Genomic DNA, 15484 nt, shown 5'->3' with positions numbered 1-15484 from the left:
CTGGTAGTCTTACTAGGAACCTGTGGTTATATACATAGACACAGTATGGCTAGTACTGGTAGTCTTACTAGGAACCTGTGGTTATATACATAGACACAGTATTGCTAGTACTGGTAGTCTTACTAGGAACCTGTGGTTATATACATAGACACAGTATGGCTAGTACTGGTAGTCTTACTAGGAACCTGTGGTTATATACATAGACACAGTATTGCTAGTACTGGTAGTCTTACTAGGAACCTGTGGTTATATACATAGACACAGTATGGCTAGTACTGGTAGTCTTACTAGGAACCTGTGGTTATATACATAGACACAGTATTGCTAGTACTGGTAGTCTTACTAGGAACCTGTGGTTATATACATAGACACAGTATGGCTAGTACTGGTAGTCTTACTAGGAACCTGTGGTTATATACATAGACACAGTATTGCTAGTACTGGTAGTCTTACTAGGAACCTGTGGTTATATACATAGACACAGTATGGCTAGTACTGGTAGTCTTACTAGGAACCTGTGGTTATATACATAGACACAGTATTGCTAGTACTGGTAGTCTTACTAGGAACCTGTGGTTATATACATAGACACAGTATGGCTAGTACTGGTAGTCTTACTAGGAACCTGTGGTTATATACATAGACACAGTATTGCTAGTACTGGTAGTCTTACTAGGAACCTGTGGTTATATACATAGACACAGTATGGCTAGTACTGGTAGTCTTACTAGGAACCTGTGGTTATATACATAGACACAGTATTGCTAGTACTGGTAGTCTTACTAGGAACCTGTGGTTATATACATAGACACAGTATGGCTAGTACTGGTAGTCTTACTAGGAACCTGTGGTTATATACATAGACACAGTATTGCTAGTACTGGTAGTCTTACTAGGAACCTGTGGTTATATACATAGACACAGTATGGCTAGTACTGGTAGTCTTACTAGGAACCTGTGGTTATATACATAGACACAGTATGGCTAGTACTGGTAGTCTTACTAGAAACCTGTGGTTATATACATATCCACAGTATCGCTAGTACTGGTAGTCTTACTAGGAACCTGTGGTTATATATATAGACATAGTATTGCTAGTACTGGTAGTCTTACTAGGAACCTGTGGTTATATACATAGACACAGTATGGCTAGTACTAGTAGTCTTACTAGGAACCCGTGGTTATATACATAGACATAGTATTGCTAGTACTGGTAGTCTTACTATGAACCTGCGGTTATATACATAGACACAGTATGGCTAGTACTAGTAGTCTTACTAGGAACCCGTGGTTATATACATAGACATAGTATTGCTAGTACTGGTAGTCTTACTATGAACCTGCGGTTATATACATAGACACAGTATGGCTAGTACTAGTAGTCTTACTAGGAAACTGTGGTTATATATATAGACATAGTATTGCTAGTACTGGTAGTCTTACTAGGAACCTGCGGTTATATACATAGACACAGTATGGCTAGTACTAGTAGTCCTACTAGGAACCTGTGGTTATATATATAGACACAGTATTGCTAGTACCGGTAGTCTTACTAGGAACCTGTGGTTATATACATAGACACAGTATGGCTAGTACTGGTAGTCTTACTAGGAACCCGTGGTTATATACATAGACACAGTATGGCTAGTACTGGTAGTCTTACTAGTAACCTGTGGTTATATACATAGACACAGTATTGCTAGTACTGGTAGAGTATGGCTAGTACTGGTAGTCTTACTAGTAACCTGTGGTTATATACATAGACACAGTATTGCTAGTACTGGTAGAGTATGGCTAGTACTGGTAGTCTTACTAGGAACCCGTGGTTATATATATAGCATTGCCAGTTATAAAAGAATTGTTGTGGTTATATATATAGACATATTATTGCTAGTACTAGTAGTTTTACTAGGAACCCGTGGTTATATACATAGACACAGTATGGCTAGTACTGGTAGTCTTACTAGGAACCCGTGGTTATATACATAGACACAGTATGGCTAGTACTAGTAATCTTACTAGGAACCTGTGGTTATATACATAGAGATAGTATGGCTAGGACTTGTAGTCTTACTAGGAACCTGTGGTTATATACATAGAGATAGTATGGCTAGTACTGGTAGTCTTACTAGGAACCCGTGGTTATATATATAGCATTGCCAGTTATAAAAGAATTGTTGTTGTTATATATATAGACATATTATTGCTAGTACTAGTAGTTTCACTAGGAACCCGTGGTTATATACATAGACACAGTATTGCTAGTACTAGTAGTCTCACTAGGTACCTGTGGTTATAAACATAGACACAGTATGGCTAGGACTGGTAGTCTAACTAGGAACCTGTGGTTATATACATAGACACAGTATGGCTAGTACTGGTAGTCTAACTAGGAAACTGTGGTTATATACATAGACACAGTATTGCTAGTACTAGTAGTCTCACTAGGAACCTGTGGCTATAAACATAGACACAGTATGGCTAGTACTGGTAGTCTAACTAGGAAACTGTGGTTATATACATAGACACAGTATTGCTAGTACTAGTAGTCTCACTAGGAACCTGTGGTTATAAACATAGACACAGTATGGCTAGTACTGGTAGTCTAACTAGGAACCTGTGGTTATATACATAGACACAGTATTGCTAGTACTGGTAGTCTTACTAGGAACCTGTGGTTATATATATAGACATAGTATTGCTAGTACTAGTAGTCTTACTAGGAACCTGTGGTTATATATATAGATATTGTATGGCTAGTACTAGTAGTCTAACTAGGAACCTGTGGTTATATACATAGACACAGTATTGCTATTACTAGTAGTCTTACTAGGAACCTGTGGTTATATACATAGTATTGCTAATACTAGTAGTCTTACTAGGAACCTGTAGTTATATACATAGACAAAGTATGGCTAGTACTGGTAGTCTTACTAGGAACCTGTGGTTATATACATAGACACAGCATAGCTAGTACTGGTAGTCTTACTAGGAACCTATATACATAGACACAGTATGGCTAGTACTGGTAGTCTTATTAGGAACCTGTGGTTATATACATAGACAAAGTATGGCTAGTACTGGTAGGCTTACTAGGAACCTGTGGTTATATACATAGACACAGCATGGCTAGTACTAGTAGTCTCACTAGGAACCTGTGGTTATATATATAGATATTGTATGGCTAGTACTAGTAGTCTAACTAGGAACCTGTGGTTATATACATAGTATTGCTAGTACTAGTAGTCTTACTAGGAACCTGTAGTTATATACATAGACACAGTATGGCTAGTACTGGTAGTCTTACTAGGAACCTGTGGTTATATACATAGAAAAAGTATTGCTAGTACTGGTAGTCTTACTAGGAACCAGTGGTTATATACATAGACACAGCATGGCTAGTACTGGTAGTCTTACTAGGAACATGTGGTTATATACATAGACACAGTATTGCTAGTACTGGTAGTCTGACTAGGAACCTGTGGTTATATACATAGACACAGCATGGCTAGAAAAGGTAGTCTTACTAGGAACCTGTGGTTATATACATAGACACAGTATGGCTAGTACTGGTAGTCTTACTAGGAACCTGTGGGTATATACATAGACACAGTATTGCTAGTACTGGTCGTCTGACTAGGAACCTGTGGTTATATACACAGACACAGCATGGCTAGAAAAGGTAGTTTTACTAGGAACCTGTGGTTATATACATTGACACAGCATGGCTAGAAAAGGTAGTCTGACTAGGAACCTGTGGTTATACACATAGACACAGCATGGCTAGAAAAGGTGGTCTTACTAGGAACCTGTGGTTATATATATAGACATAGTATTGCTTGTACTAGTAGTCTTACTAGGAACCTGTGGTTATATACATAGTATTGCCAGTTAAAGTCCATTATTATAAATATGTTCATAATTTTAAAAATCCATATAAATTGTTTGAAATGCAGAATAACGTTTTATAATAATGTTTTAGAAAAGATGAACTCCGATATGAAAAAAGCGTAAAATCACTTTTAGGCATTTGTCCTTTTGTATCAAGTAGAGGAATATGATTCGTGAGCGTATTAGATGTCGCTAAGAGGACCTTGAAACAAAGCGCTTTACCTGTATACAAAACAGTGAAGTGTGTCCTAGTACTGTTGTAATAGGACGTGGAAGTGCAACACTGAAAGATTACTTAATATTACTTTCATGCGAAAGTGATTTTTAAGTCTTACCAGTTGTATTGTGGAGCTACTTACTCACAGTTCCTTATCTGAGAAAGGGTTTTAAATTTCTCTGGTTAAACGCCAAGTCATCGTTAATTGTGGAAAAATTGATCAAAACACTTACTTGTCCATTGTTTATTATTATTATTGGGGCTCTTTCTGTAACAATCTACTGAAATGATTGTAGGTGTTAGATCGTAAGCTTTTTATAACTTATCAATACACCATAATTAAGAAAAGAACGTTCGAGAAAATAGCTCCACGTACATTGAGAGTATTTAGGGAGACCAGCTTGTACGGCCGTAACATAGCCGACAACACCCCTGATGTCATAATGAAGTGGCTCAAACATGTATTTTAAAGTTTAAATGTGCTTTGCTTATATGTAAGATAATATGTCCCCTGAGACATTTTAATACATTTGGTTGTGATCACAGGCACTAGCTTCGTCTACCAATATGTCTATTATGTAATTAATGTTAGGATCTAGGACCCCTTAGTAGCATGCCTGCACTTCTGTTATAACCGTTCTTTACATTTACATCCGGCTGGGAGCGGTCTACATCGACAGGTATTTTTTTGTCTTCGATCTGAAGTATATCTACTATATATAATTCCGTATGATTTTGAAAGGATTCTTGAAACCAAGAAAAAATGTAACATTTCAGTTGGCTGTGCACTGTGCTGCCCGGAAATAACGCCACGAACACTATCTGCGCATCCTCAAAGACACGTTATATATCTATTACCGACCGCAGTATAGTCTTAAAACGTCGGTAAAAACTTGTGTATCAGTCCTGAAATGAACCTCTTGGATACCCAATCCAAATTTTCTAAAAGGAATGGACAACGGGCTAGATTAATAGCGTTTAAATTTAAGGGATTGACAACAGGCTTTTTTAAAGCATCTTAGCAAAGGTTATTTTGACAACGGGCTAATGTACTAGCGTTTGAACTTAGGGGGTTGATTACAGGTTTTTTTATGTCACGAAGGGTAAGCGTCCGCTGTCCAAAAGACAATTATCATGATGGCAACCAAACCCTTGCCGGTAGTCTTAATCAACCCGCTTTTTCTGGAAACCATGTGTTGTTTTTTTGCTATATAGAAATTATAAAGTAAACGGAATTTGATCTCAAAGGGGATAGAGTTGAAGAAAAATGTAAACAAAGAAAAGTGAACATGGAGATCCTTGACTAGGCGTTCCGGAAGGGTAAGCGTCCGCTGTCCAAAAGACAATTATCATGATGGCAACCAAAACCTTGCCGGTAGTCTTAATCAACCCGCTTTTTCTGGAAACCATGTGTTGTTTATTTGTACGTCAGCAGTCGACTACAAACAAAGACGCAAGTTGTTGAAAATACCGAATGCGAAATGTAAGCGCTTTTTAGGGTAGCTGGATATCTATCAAGAATGGGAAAGTTTATGGTCAAAAAATCAAAATCGTCTCCTTTATTGCACAGCTTCGTAGTGGGCATTCCCTATTGGTCGTGTTGAAAATAAAAGATCGAAAAAGCGACATGTTTCGTAGAATATGAAATCTTCCCTTGTTAATTGAAGACAGCACATCGACGGTTTACCTGAATGTGAAATTGTATAGTTTGGCGATATCATCTTGACCAAACAAGATAAGTCACCAATAAACTCAGCCTCAAATGAAACAAGAAACGGTAGCCATTTGAAACTGAGTTTATTATCAGTAAATCTGCTGGAAAATCATGCCACCGAACTCTACAGATATATTGTCAACCAGGACACAATCATTCTCGCAATTTATTGTGAGAACAAAAGCGTCCTATAGTTTGATGCGAAGTATGATAAAAGTATTGCCGTTTTTACAGAGTATGCGTCAAGCGACAAGGCTCGCTGTGTAGAACATGGTTTAATTAATCACGACGTCATGACGTTGAATGTTTGTAACCATATGCAGTCGGACGTAACCACGACCAGCATTGTCCTTATATTTGTGGTTTTCAAGTATACTCTCAGATCAAAGGCCATACTACATAGGTACTTATCGGATTAGATGTTTGCGATGTAAGCCTCTCTATTGCATCTCTCTTTAGGTCTAGTCAGCTTCTGACCCGCCAATAAACGTAAGATTACAGATAGCGTGTAATGTTTTTATAAAGGTTTCACTTCCTCTCGCCACACTAACCCACGTAATACATTGTTTGATAGCGCACGCTGTGACCCAATCGGGATAACGGGGTTTACCTGACTTTGTCAAACTTGAGGCAAAAGTTGGATTGTGCCCTTGGTGGCCTCAGACTAGTTTTCAAAGTGGTGCAAAAACCCGTAAAATGAATATTCAGTAACAACATACAAAAAGTAAATGATCAATGTATATAAGCCATCATCGGTATCACTCAAGTTCTTAACGTCCTTGAGGATCCCTGTCCCATTGCCGGCAAAACAAAAGAGAATGCCATTGTACTTTTTCGTACATGCAGTAATTCCGTTTTCGATTCCTCTATCGCGACTTGGTCTGGGTGCTGCGAATACTTCGTCTGGCCCCGCTGTTTTTTCATGAATGTTTTGAATGGTAGGTTTTCCTCTCAGAAATGATGACCTTATAACAAAAGTTTGAGGTTTTCTGTAAGTCTATAATCTTTAATATCAAATCCCCAGTAACAAAGGAAAACAGACAGACGTTAGTGACAATAGATAAAAAATAAATTTCAACATTTTAGCACAGGTATCTGTTATTCCATTTTCTTTATGTTCCGGATAATCATAAAAAAAATCAAAGCAAAATAAAGTGAAAGAAAACAAACTTTTATTTTTCTCTCTACGATGAGATAATAAATATAAATATCTGCAATTTTTTGATACACTTGATAGTGAATATAAATGAAAATACAATCGTGTTAGCATGAAAACCCCGAAAACGAGAACAAAGTAACAAAGGATGGCTATTCCATTATAAAGTCGTGGAATCAATCTATTACAACATATCATTTAAAAGGAATGCGTAACAACAGGGAGCATTGGACCAGTGGGATCACAGCATGTTTAACTAGGTGTGCAGGAATTGTTTGACGACTTGTTATGTAGGGGCGGGATCATATTATTTACTGTGTCGGAAAAGGAATCAGTTCAACTCATATTGTTTATAGGAATCTGTTCTGATCGCTTAACTTGGTTTGAAGGAATCGGTTTGCTTTACTTTGTTTGTGAGACATAGTTCCCATTTGCTAACCTATTGGTCTTTCTAAGTGTGGATAAATAAGTTCGCATTACTTGGTTTTGAGGAATTTGTTCGCCTTACTTGCTTTGTCAGAATCTGTTCGTCTGGCTTACTAGAAGGAATCTGTTCGCCTTCCTGGTTTGTATGAAACTATTCGCCTTATTTGGTTTGAAGAAATAAGTTCGCCTTACTAGGTTTGTAGTAATATGTTTGCCCTACTTGCTTTGTAGGAATCTGTTTGCCTAGCTTTTTTGAAGGAATCTGTGCGCTTTTCCTGGTTTTAAGCCATATGTTCGCGCTTGCTTTGTTTTCAGGTATCTGTTTACCTGGCTTCCTTGAAGGAATCTGTTCACCTTGCTTGGTTTGTAAGAATCTGTTCTTCTACTTCTACTTCTAAATGGTACTGACCAACTTCAACAATTTGAAGATAAAATGTCAGACGAGGAGTGAAACATGGAAAGAGATTGTTTTTAAAAGATACGAGATGGTCTAATTTGCGTTTGAAAGGTGACGGTAGAGGGCTGATTTGAATAATTCCGTTGTGGGGCTCGAAATAATGTCATGTGGGAGTTTATTCCACTCGGGTATAGTTCGAGGGAAGAATGATGCCTTTCTGGTCTGGGTTTTTGAGTGGGGAATTTGATACGAAAACTGGTGGTTTGTTCGGGATTTTCTAACTGTAGGGATTAATCTGTCTGATTTTACGATAGCGACTTTCTGGTTTACAATGTTATGAAGCATGGTCAGACGAGCATCTCTACGTCTATCTGCTAGAGGGCGCAGCTTTAGGTGGTCCAACATTTCTGACACACTGGAGGTACGATGGTTGTACCTGTGCTTATTGAGCACATAGCGCGCTGCCCTTCGCTGGACCATTTCCAACTTGTCAATATTTGTTTGGGTGTGAGGGTCCCATACTGTACAGGCATACTCAAGTGATGGTCGAACTTTAAGATTTCGTCTTAAAAAGCCTAGCGTAGAATTTGGTTTTGGGCAGATAGTATTTATATGTGAAACCCATTTAAGGTCAAATGATAGTGTTACACCCAAATACTTGGCCTGACTAAGATGTTCCAGTATGTGTCCATGTAAAGTATAGTTATGGACTATTGGAGTTTTGTTTTTAGTCACCGACAACACATTGCATTTGTTTGGGTGGAAGATCATTTTCCATGTATTTTCCCAGAGCGCTAGTTAGTCAAGATCTTTTTGAAGTGTTTCAGCATCACTGTTTGACTTGATAACTAGATATGCAATAGTGTCGTCTGCAAATAAACGGATTGTAGCATTTAGACCCACAGGAATATCGTTTATAAAGTAAAGAAATAAACTGGGTCCCAAAACTGACCCCTAGGGTACCCCGGAATGGACATCGACAAAATCAGACTTCTCCCCTTGTTCACCTTGCATGTTTTGTAAGAATCTGTTCACCTTCCTGGTTTTGTAAGAATCTGTTCACGTTGCTTGTTTTGTAAGAATCTGTTCACCTTGCTTGTTTTGTAAGAATCTGTTCACCTTCCTGGTTTTTAAGAATGTGATCGCTTTCCTTGTTTTTAAGAATCTATTCACCTTGCTTATTTTTAAGAATGTCTTCACATTGCTTGTTTTGTAAAAATCTGTTCACCTTGCTTGTTTATAAGAATCTGTTCACATTGTTTGTTTTGTAAGAATCTGTTCACATTGCTTGTTTATAAGAATCTGTTCACATTGATTGTTTTTAAGAATGTGTTCACCTTGCTTATTTTTAAGAATGTGTTCACCTGGCTTGTTTTGTAAGAATCTGTTCACATTGATTGTTTTTAAGAATGTGTTCACCTTGCTTGTTTTGTAAGAATCTGTTCACATTGCTTGTTTTGTAAGAATCTGTTCACATTGCTTGTTTTTAAGAATGTGTTCACCTTCCTAGTTTTTAAGAATGTGTTCGCTTTCCTTGTTTATAAGAATCTGTTCACATTGATTGTTTTTAAGAATGTGTTCACCTTGCTTATTTTTAAGAATGTGTTCACTTTGTTTGCTTTTAAGAATCTGTTCAACTTGCTTGTTTTGTAAGAATCTGTTCACATTGCTTGTTTTGTAAGAATCTGTTCACTTTGTTTGTTTATAAGAATCTACTCACATTGATTGTTTTTAAGAATGTGTTCACTTTGCTTGTTTTTAAGAATGTGTTCACTTTGCTTGTTTTTAAGAATGTGTTCACCTTGCTTGTTTTGTAAGAATCTGTTCACGTTGCTTGTTTTGTAAGAATCTGTTCACATTGCTTGTTTTTAAGAATGTGTTCACATTGATTGTTTTTAAGAATGTGTTCACCTTGCTTGTTTGTAAGAATGTGTTCACCTTGCTTGTTTTGAAGGAGTCTGATCACTTAGCTATAGTTGTAACAATCTGTTAATCTAACCTGTGTTTTGAAGGAATCACTTGGTTCAAAGGAATCAGCTCATCTCACTTGTGTTCACATTGATTGTTTTTAAGAATGTGTTCACCTTGCTTGTTTGTAAGAATGTGTTCACCTTGCTTGTTTTGAAGGAGTCTGATCACTTAGCTATAGTTGTAACAATCTGTTAATCTAACCTGTGTTTTGAAGGAATCACTTGGTTCAAAGGAATCAGCTCATCTCACTTGTGTTCACATTGATTGTTTTTAAGAATGTGTTCACCTTGCTTGTTTTTAAGAATGTGTTCACCTTGCTTGTTTTGAAGGAGTCTGATCACTTAGCTATAGTTGTAACAATCTGTTAATCTAACCTGTGTTTTGAAGGAATCACTTGGTTCAAAGGAATCAGCTCATCTCACTTGTGTTCACATTGATTGTTTTTAAGAATGTGTTCACCTTGCTTGTTTTTAAGAATGTGTTCACCTTGCTTGTTTTGAAGGAGTCTGATCACTTAGCTATAGTTGTAACAATCTGTTAATCTAACCTGTGTTTTGAAGGAATCACTTGGTTCAAAGGAATCAGCTCATCTCACTTGTACTGTAGGAATTGGTTCGACATTCGTGGTTGGTAGAAATTTGTTCGCCTTTCTTGGTGTGCAGTAATCAGTGATACCTACTACTAGTGGAAGATTCGGTTTGCCTTTCATAGTGCATCGGCGTCCTACAGACACTTGTCGCATGCTTTAGTGAGCGTGCAGAGAGGCTAAAGCCGTTACGCACACAATTAAAAGTCTAACAATCAATCGACTACACGACTCCTCCTTTCTTGGAGAGACTGGGTTCGTTGATCGGGTGTCGGGCACTGATTGGGCTCACGCCACCACTGTTAGAAGCGATCCCCTGCGATTTAGTAAGCAATTGACTTGACAGCGTCCGGTCGAATCGGCATTGCTACCGTTGCCCGCCTATGTCTGTGCAATAGCTCGGTAGAACGACACAACACGTATCCTCTTCCAAGTTCTCAAAGCCGGGTTAACATAGCATAATACTCTTAAAGGGACACTGGATATTTGATTTTTTTCATTACGGTGTGCAAATACTAAGTTCGCACATATAGGGCTTCTAAATAAACACTTTGATATAAGGAAAATGAAAGCATGTCTATTCTTAGCTTTCATCAAATGTTTAACTCACATGAGACCATAAAGTGCAGTTGTGGAGGAATTGTTGACGTCGGTGATGGCTCCATTAGTATCCTGCTGACAGAGAGCTGTATTTCCTTGTAGATTAATCCGGAGTAGAGAGGGCGGACGGTATTATGTATTGGTACTGTAGTGGTGTTACCTAGTGTACAGGTACCTTGACATAAAACCCCAACTAATATCGAGGTGGTAGCAGTAACATCAATCCCATTATTTCAGCAATAAGGAGCTGTAAGTTTTCTCATTCTATAATTACCCGATTACCTGTTATAGAGCTAGTTATGCTAAGAAGTAATAAAAAGGCTTATAATCTAGACATAATATCTAGTTTGGACTTTATACCTTTATATTTCATCATTCCGCCATAGGCTCCTACCATTAGAAAAACAAACCAAGAAGATGATACCGTAAAAAATGTGAACAACTCTGTGAATCAAACTCACAAACACGATACATTTTAGGTAAATATTAAAAAAATGAACAGATTTATTTGGAGGACCTTGCAAAAGTATAAGATTTTTTATTTATTTTTTATTTTTAAGAATTGGCGTCATTTGCTTCACCGGGGACACCCGTCATGTAAATATATATCAAAACAATTAATACTTTGCCCTCGAAATTAGAACATGAGCCTTCCACCTAATAAGGAAAGGATAAGAAAAGTCAATCTCAATACAATACAAAGAAATAGTATAATTCCCAACGAGATCATGTCAGTGACCACAAGATTTGCCCATACCCTTCTTTAATATGCACTAGTCGAACACTTGTGGTTTGATTACGTCCACAGTCGATTTGTTATCACGGTAACCACGGTACTCGGAGCAAGCTCTTGAGAACCAAATCAATTAGACATATGAGCACCGTAGGAAAGAGAAAAAATAGGAATATTACCATTAAAAAATAAATCTTACGATAGGTAAATCACAACTATCACCCTTGTCGTATAGCTCAGTAGTCAGACGTCTTTGTTAGTCATGCTCGGGATATAGAAGAGTATGTAGTCCTTGAATTCAAATTCAGGAGAAAATATAAGATAGGCGTGTTCAAAGACTTTCTTGTTATTGTGATAATGCAATTGACTGATTTGCAAGGTTTTGCTACAAGTCGTGATAATTCCTTTAATAAATCAAGTCTCACATGAATACAAAAAAGTGAGCCGATACAGGGGTACAGTTTGTTTCATAATAATTGTTCTACTAAATGCTGTTTAATCGTCCCGTTGACCTCAATAAGGGTATTATCAACCAAACATTTAGGCATTCTCACTGTTTCCTCAGTATAGAGGAAATATTAAGATCATATTTTATATATGTCATTGGATCATTCACCCTGTTATAACAACGATTTACGTTATGGGTAATGATACCGTAGTTTGGTTATGATACCGTAGTTAGGTAATGATACCGTAGTTAGGCACTGATACCGTAGTTGGGATCTGATACCGTAGTTAGGTAATGATACCGTAGTTAGGTAATGATACCGTAGTTTGGTAATGATACCGTAGTTAGGTAATGATACCGTAGTTAGGTAATGATACCGTAGTTAGGTAATGATACCGTAGTTTGGTAATGATACCGTAGTTAGGTAATGATACCGTAGTTTGGTAATGATACCGTAGTTAGGTAATGACTCCGTAGTTAGGTAATGATACCGTAGTTAGGTAATGATACCGTAGTTTGGTAATGATACCGTACTTTGGCAATGATACCGTAGTTAGATAATGATACCGTAGTTTGGTAATGATACCGTAGTTTGGTAATGATACCGTAGTTAGATAATGATACCGTAGTTAGGTAAGATACAATCATGACGTCAGACTTTATATCTTTATGTGTGTTAGTAATTGAAGAATCCTTCACAGTTAACAAAACCTATTTACTCTTAAACATCTTCAGATGAACAGACAAATGGTACCCTGTCATCAGTAAATAGGGGCAGTATTCGTTCTTAAATAATCACAGAGGGATCTCGGTGCCCATAAATACATGACCCATTCATTTCTCTTAAAATATTATGGCACTCCTTGTTCAAGGGACTCTTAAAAAAGTCGAAATACTCCTTATTCATGTAGCAGCGTCAACAGCTATTGAACTGTTTATTTAATTTTAATTATATCTTTTCTCTAGAGCCCCCTTCAAACGTAATTCCATGCGTTTAATCATTGTTAACATTTAATCTGCAAAAAAAATGAAATCTTTGTTAAACTGTAGTCGAGAGCTTTAGTTGTTAATAATGTTTGTCTAAAACTGGCGAATGCATATATTTTTTGTCATAAAATATGAAATATATTTTGTTAAACATGAAAAAGAGAGAAACAAAAATAAGATTGTCTATACGTATATGAGTATTTAATATTCTTCCTGGCATAACATCTCAGCAATGTACTTTTTTGATATGCTAATGCCAGTGTCGTAGCAACAAATAACTTCGTATTAATGTAACTTTGTACCTCTGTAAAATATGAGTTAAATATGTATGTTTCTGATCATTAGACAATTGCACGTCATAACTGAATAAACTGATCTAATATATTTCATATAAATATGTATAAATATTGCACTGATACTCATATATCTTATGTTGTCAATAGACACTGTCGTGTGTGTAATATATTACTAAATTACAAATATATTACCAATAACCCTATCTTATATTAGGATCAAATCCTTGGATTATAAGATTCATATGATGAACATCCACAAGATGATATTTCAATGCTTAGAAATTACATTACGTATTGTCGTTTCTAGTCATCACATCCTCGGTGTTTCAAATATAGTCCTGTTGTTTCAGGCATCGTTTTGTTATTGTATAGAACACTTTTATTGACTTTTATATAAGATCATCATTAACAATTACATAAATGGTATTACTGTGTATTACTGTGTGATTCTGTTTATTACTGTGTATTACTGTGTATTACTGTGTATTAATGTGTATTAATGTGTATTATTGTGTATTACTGTGTAATACTGTGTATTACTGTGTATTATTGTGTATTACTATGTGCTAATGTGTGCTACTGTGTATTATTGTGTATTACTGTGTACTACATATTTACCCACATTTCGATTAGCAGCAGTATATATAGTTAGTATTACTGTGTGCTACATACTGACCAACATTTCGATTAGCAGCAGCATGTATAGTAAGTATTATTGTGTGCTACATACTGACTATCTTGTTAATTTTCAGAATAATTTACATAGTACTTCATTGCGGTATACATTGACCAACATGCTAAGAAGTTCCATAAATAGTATTTCTGTACAGTAAAGATACGGTAATTATACTGACTACCATGCAGTTTTTACATTTTCTGTTCTTTGAACTTGAATCAAACGTATCAAACGGAAAGTAAATTAATAAGATTTATAATTAAAATTGGTGATTTAAGATGTTTTTTGACTAGGTGACCTTCACATACGAGATATCTATCATAAGTAAAATATGGCACATTACACGGTGGTTGCTTGTGTATACTGTAACATATCAAAGACAAAGCGATTCGCCATCATACGACACCTATAGTGACAGATAACAAATGTATCACTGATAAGTAAATCTAGGATTGATGAATTTCCGCAGCAGTCACATTCCAACCTTGACTATTCATAGTGTTTACATGTCACAGCCAATTGACTATTCAAGAGCCAGTTCTAGGATAGTCGGAGGTAACTTTGTGGTCAATAACGACCCCGTTCGTGTTTCTATCTACCAGGACGTTATGATAGCTCCTGTTTATCAATAACTACAGAGCTTTAGACTTCTGTCTGTCGGTTTGTTCTGAGGTACACTCGTTGGTCATTATCGAGTAAACCTCGGCTTTACACCTATAAGGATGTCCCTTTAGCCCTTGTTGGTCAATAACAAACCAGCATCGGTTTTTCTACCTACTGGGATATTCTGAGGTATCCCTGTTGGTCAGTAACCATTGCGCCTCGGATTTTCTACCTATCAGGAAGCTCAGATGACCATCAATTACTTAGCATTGGATTTTTACATATCAATTTGTTTTGAGATACCCCTGTTTTGTTATAACAACTCAACGCTGAAATTCTAACTCTCAGGATGTTCTGGTAGCCCCTGTTGGTAAATAACAACTAAGCGTCTGATTTCCAACAAATAGGATGTTAAGAGGTATCCCTGATCGGCAATAACAACTTGTATTTCTATATATCAGGAGGTTTTTGGATACCATCATTTGTTAATAAAAACTTTGATTTTACTTATCCAGATGTTCTAATAGCCCTGTTGGTCACTAACAACTTAACATCGGATTTCTACATATCAGGCTGTTTTTAGAAACCCCTGTTTGTGAATAAAAATTTAACATTGAATTTCTACACATCAGGCTGTTTTGAGAAACCCCTGTTTGTGAATAACAACTTAACATTGAATTTCTACACATCAGGCTGTTTTGAGAAACCCCTGTTTGTGAATAACAACTTAACATTGAATTTCTACACATCAGGCTGTTTTGAGAAACCCCTGTTTGTGAATAA

The sequence above is a fragment of the Mizuhopecten yessoensis genome, unplaced genomic scaffold (assembly GCF_002113885.1).
Source record: "Mizuhopecten yessoensis strain PY_sf001 unplaced genomic scaffold, ASM211388v2 scaffold1723, whole genome shotgun sequence".
NCBI lineage: Eukaryota > Metazoa > Mollusca > Bivalvia > Pectinida > Pectinidae > Mizuhopecten > Mizuhopecten yessoensis.
Note: the sequence above shows the minus strand (reverse complement) of the source record.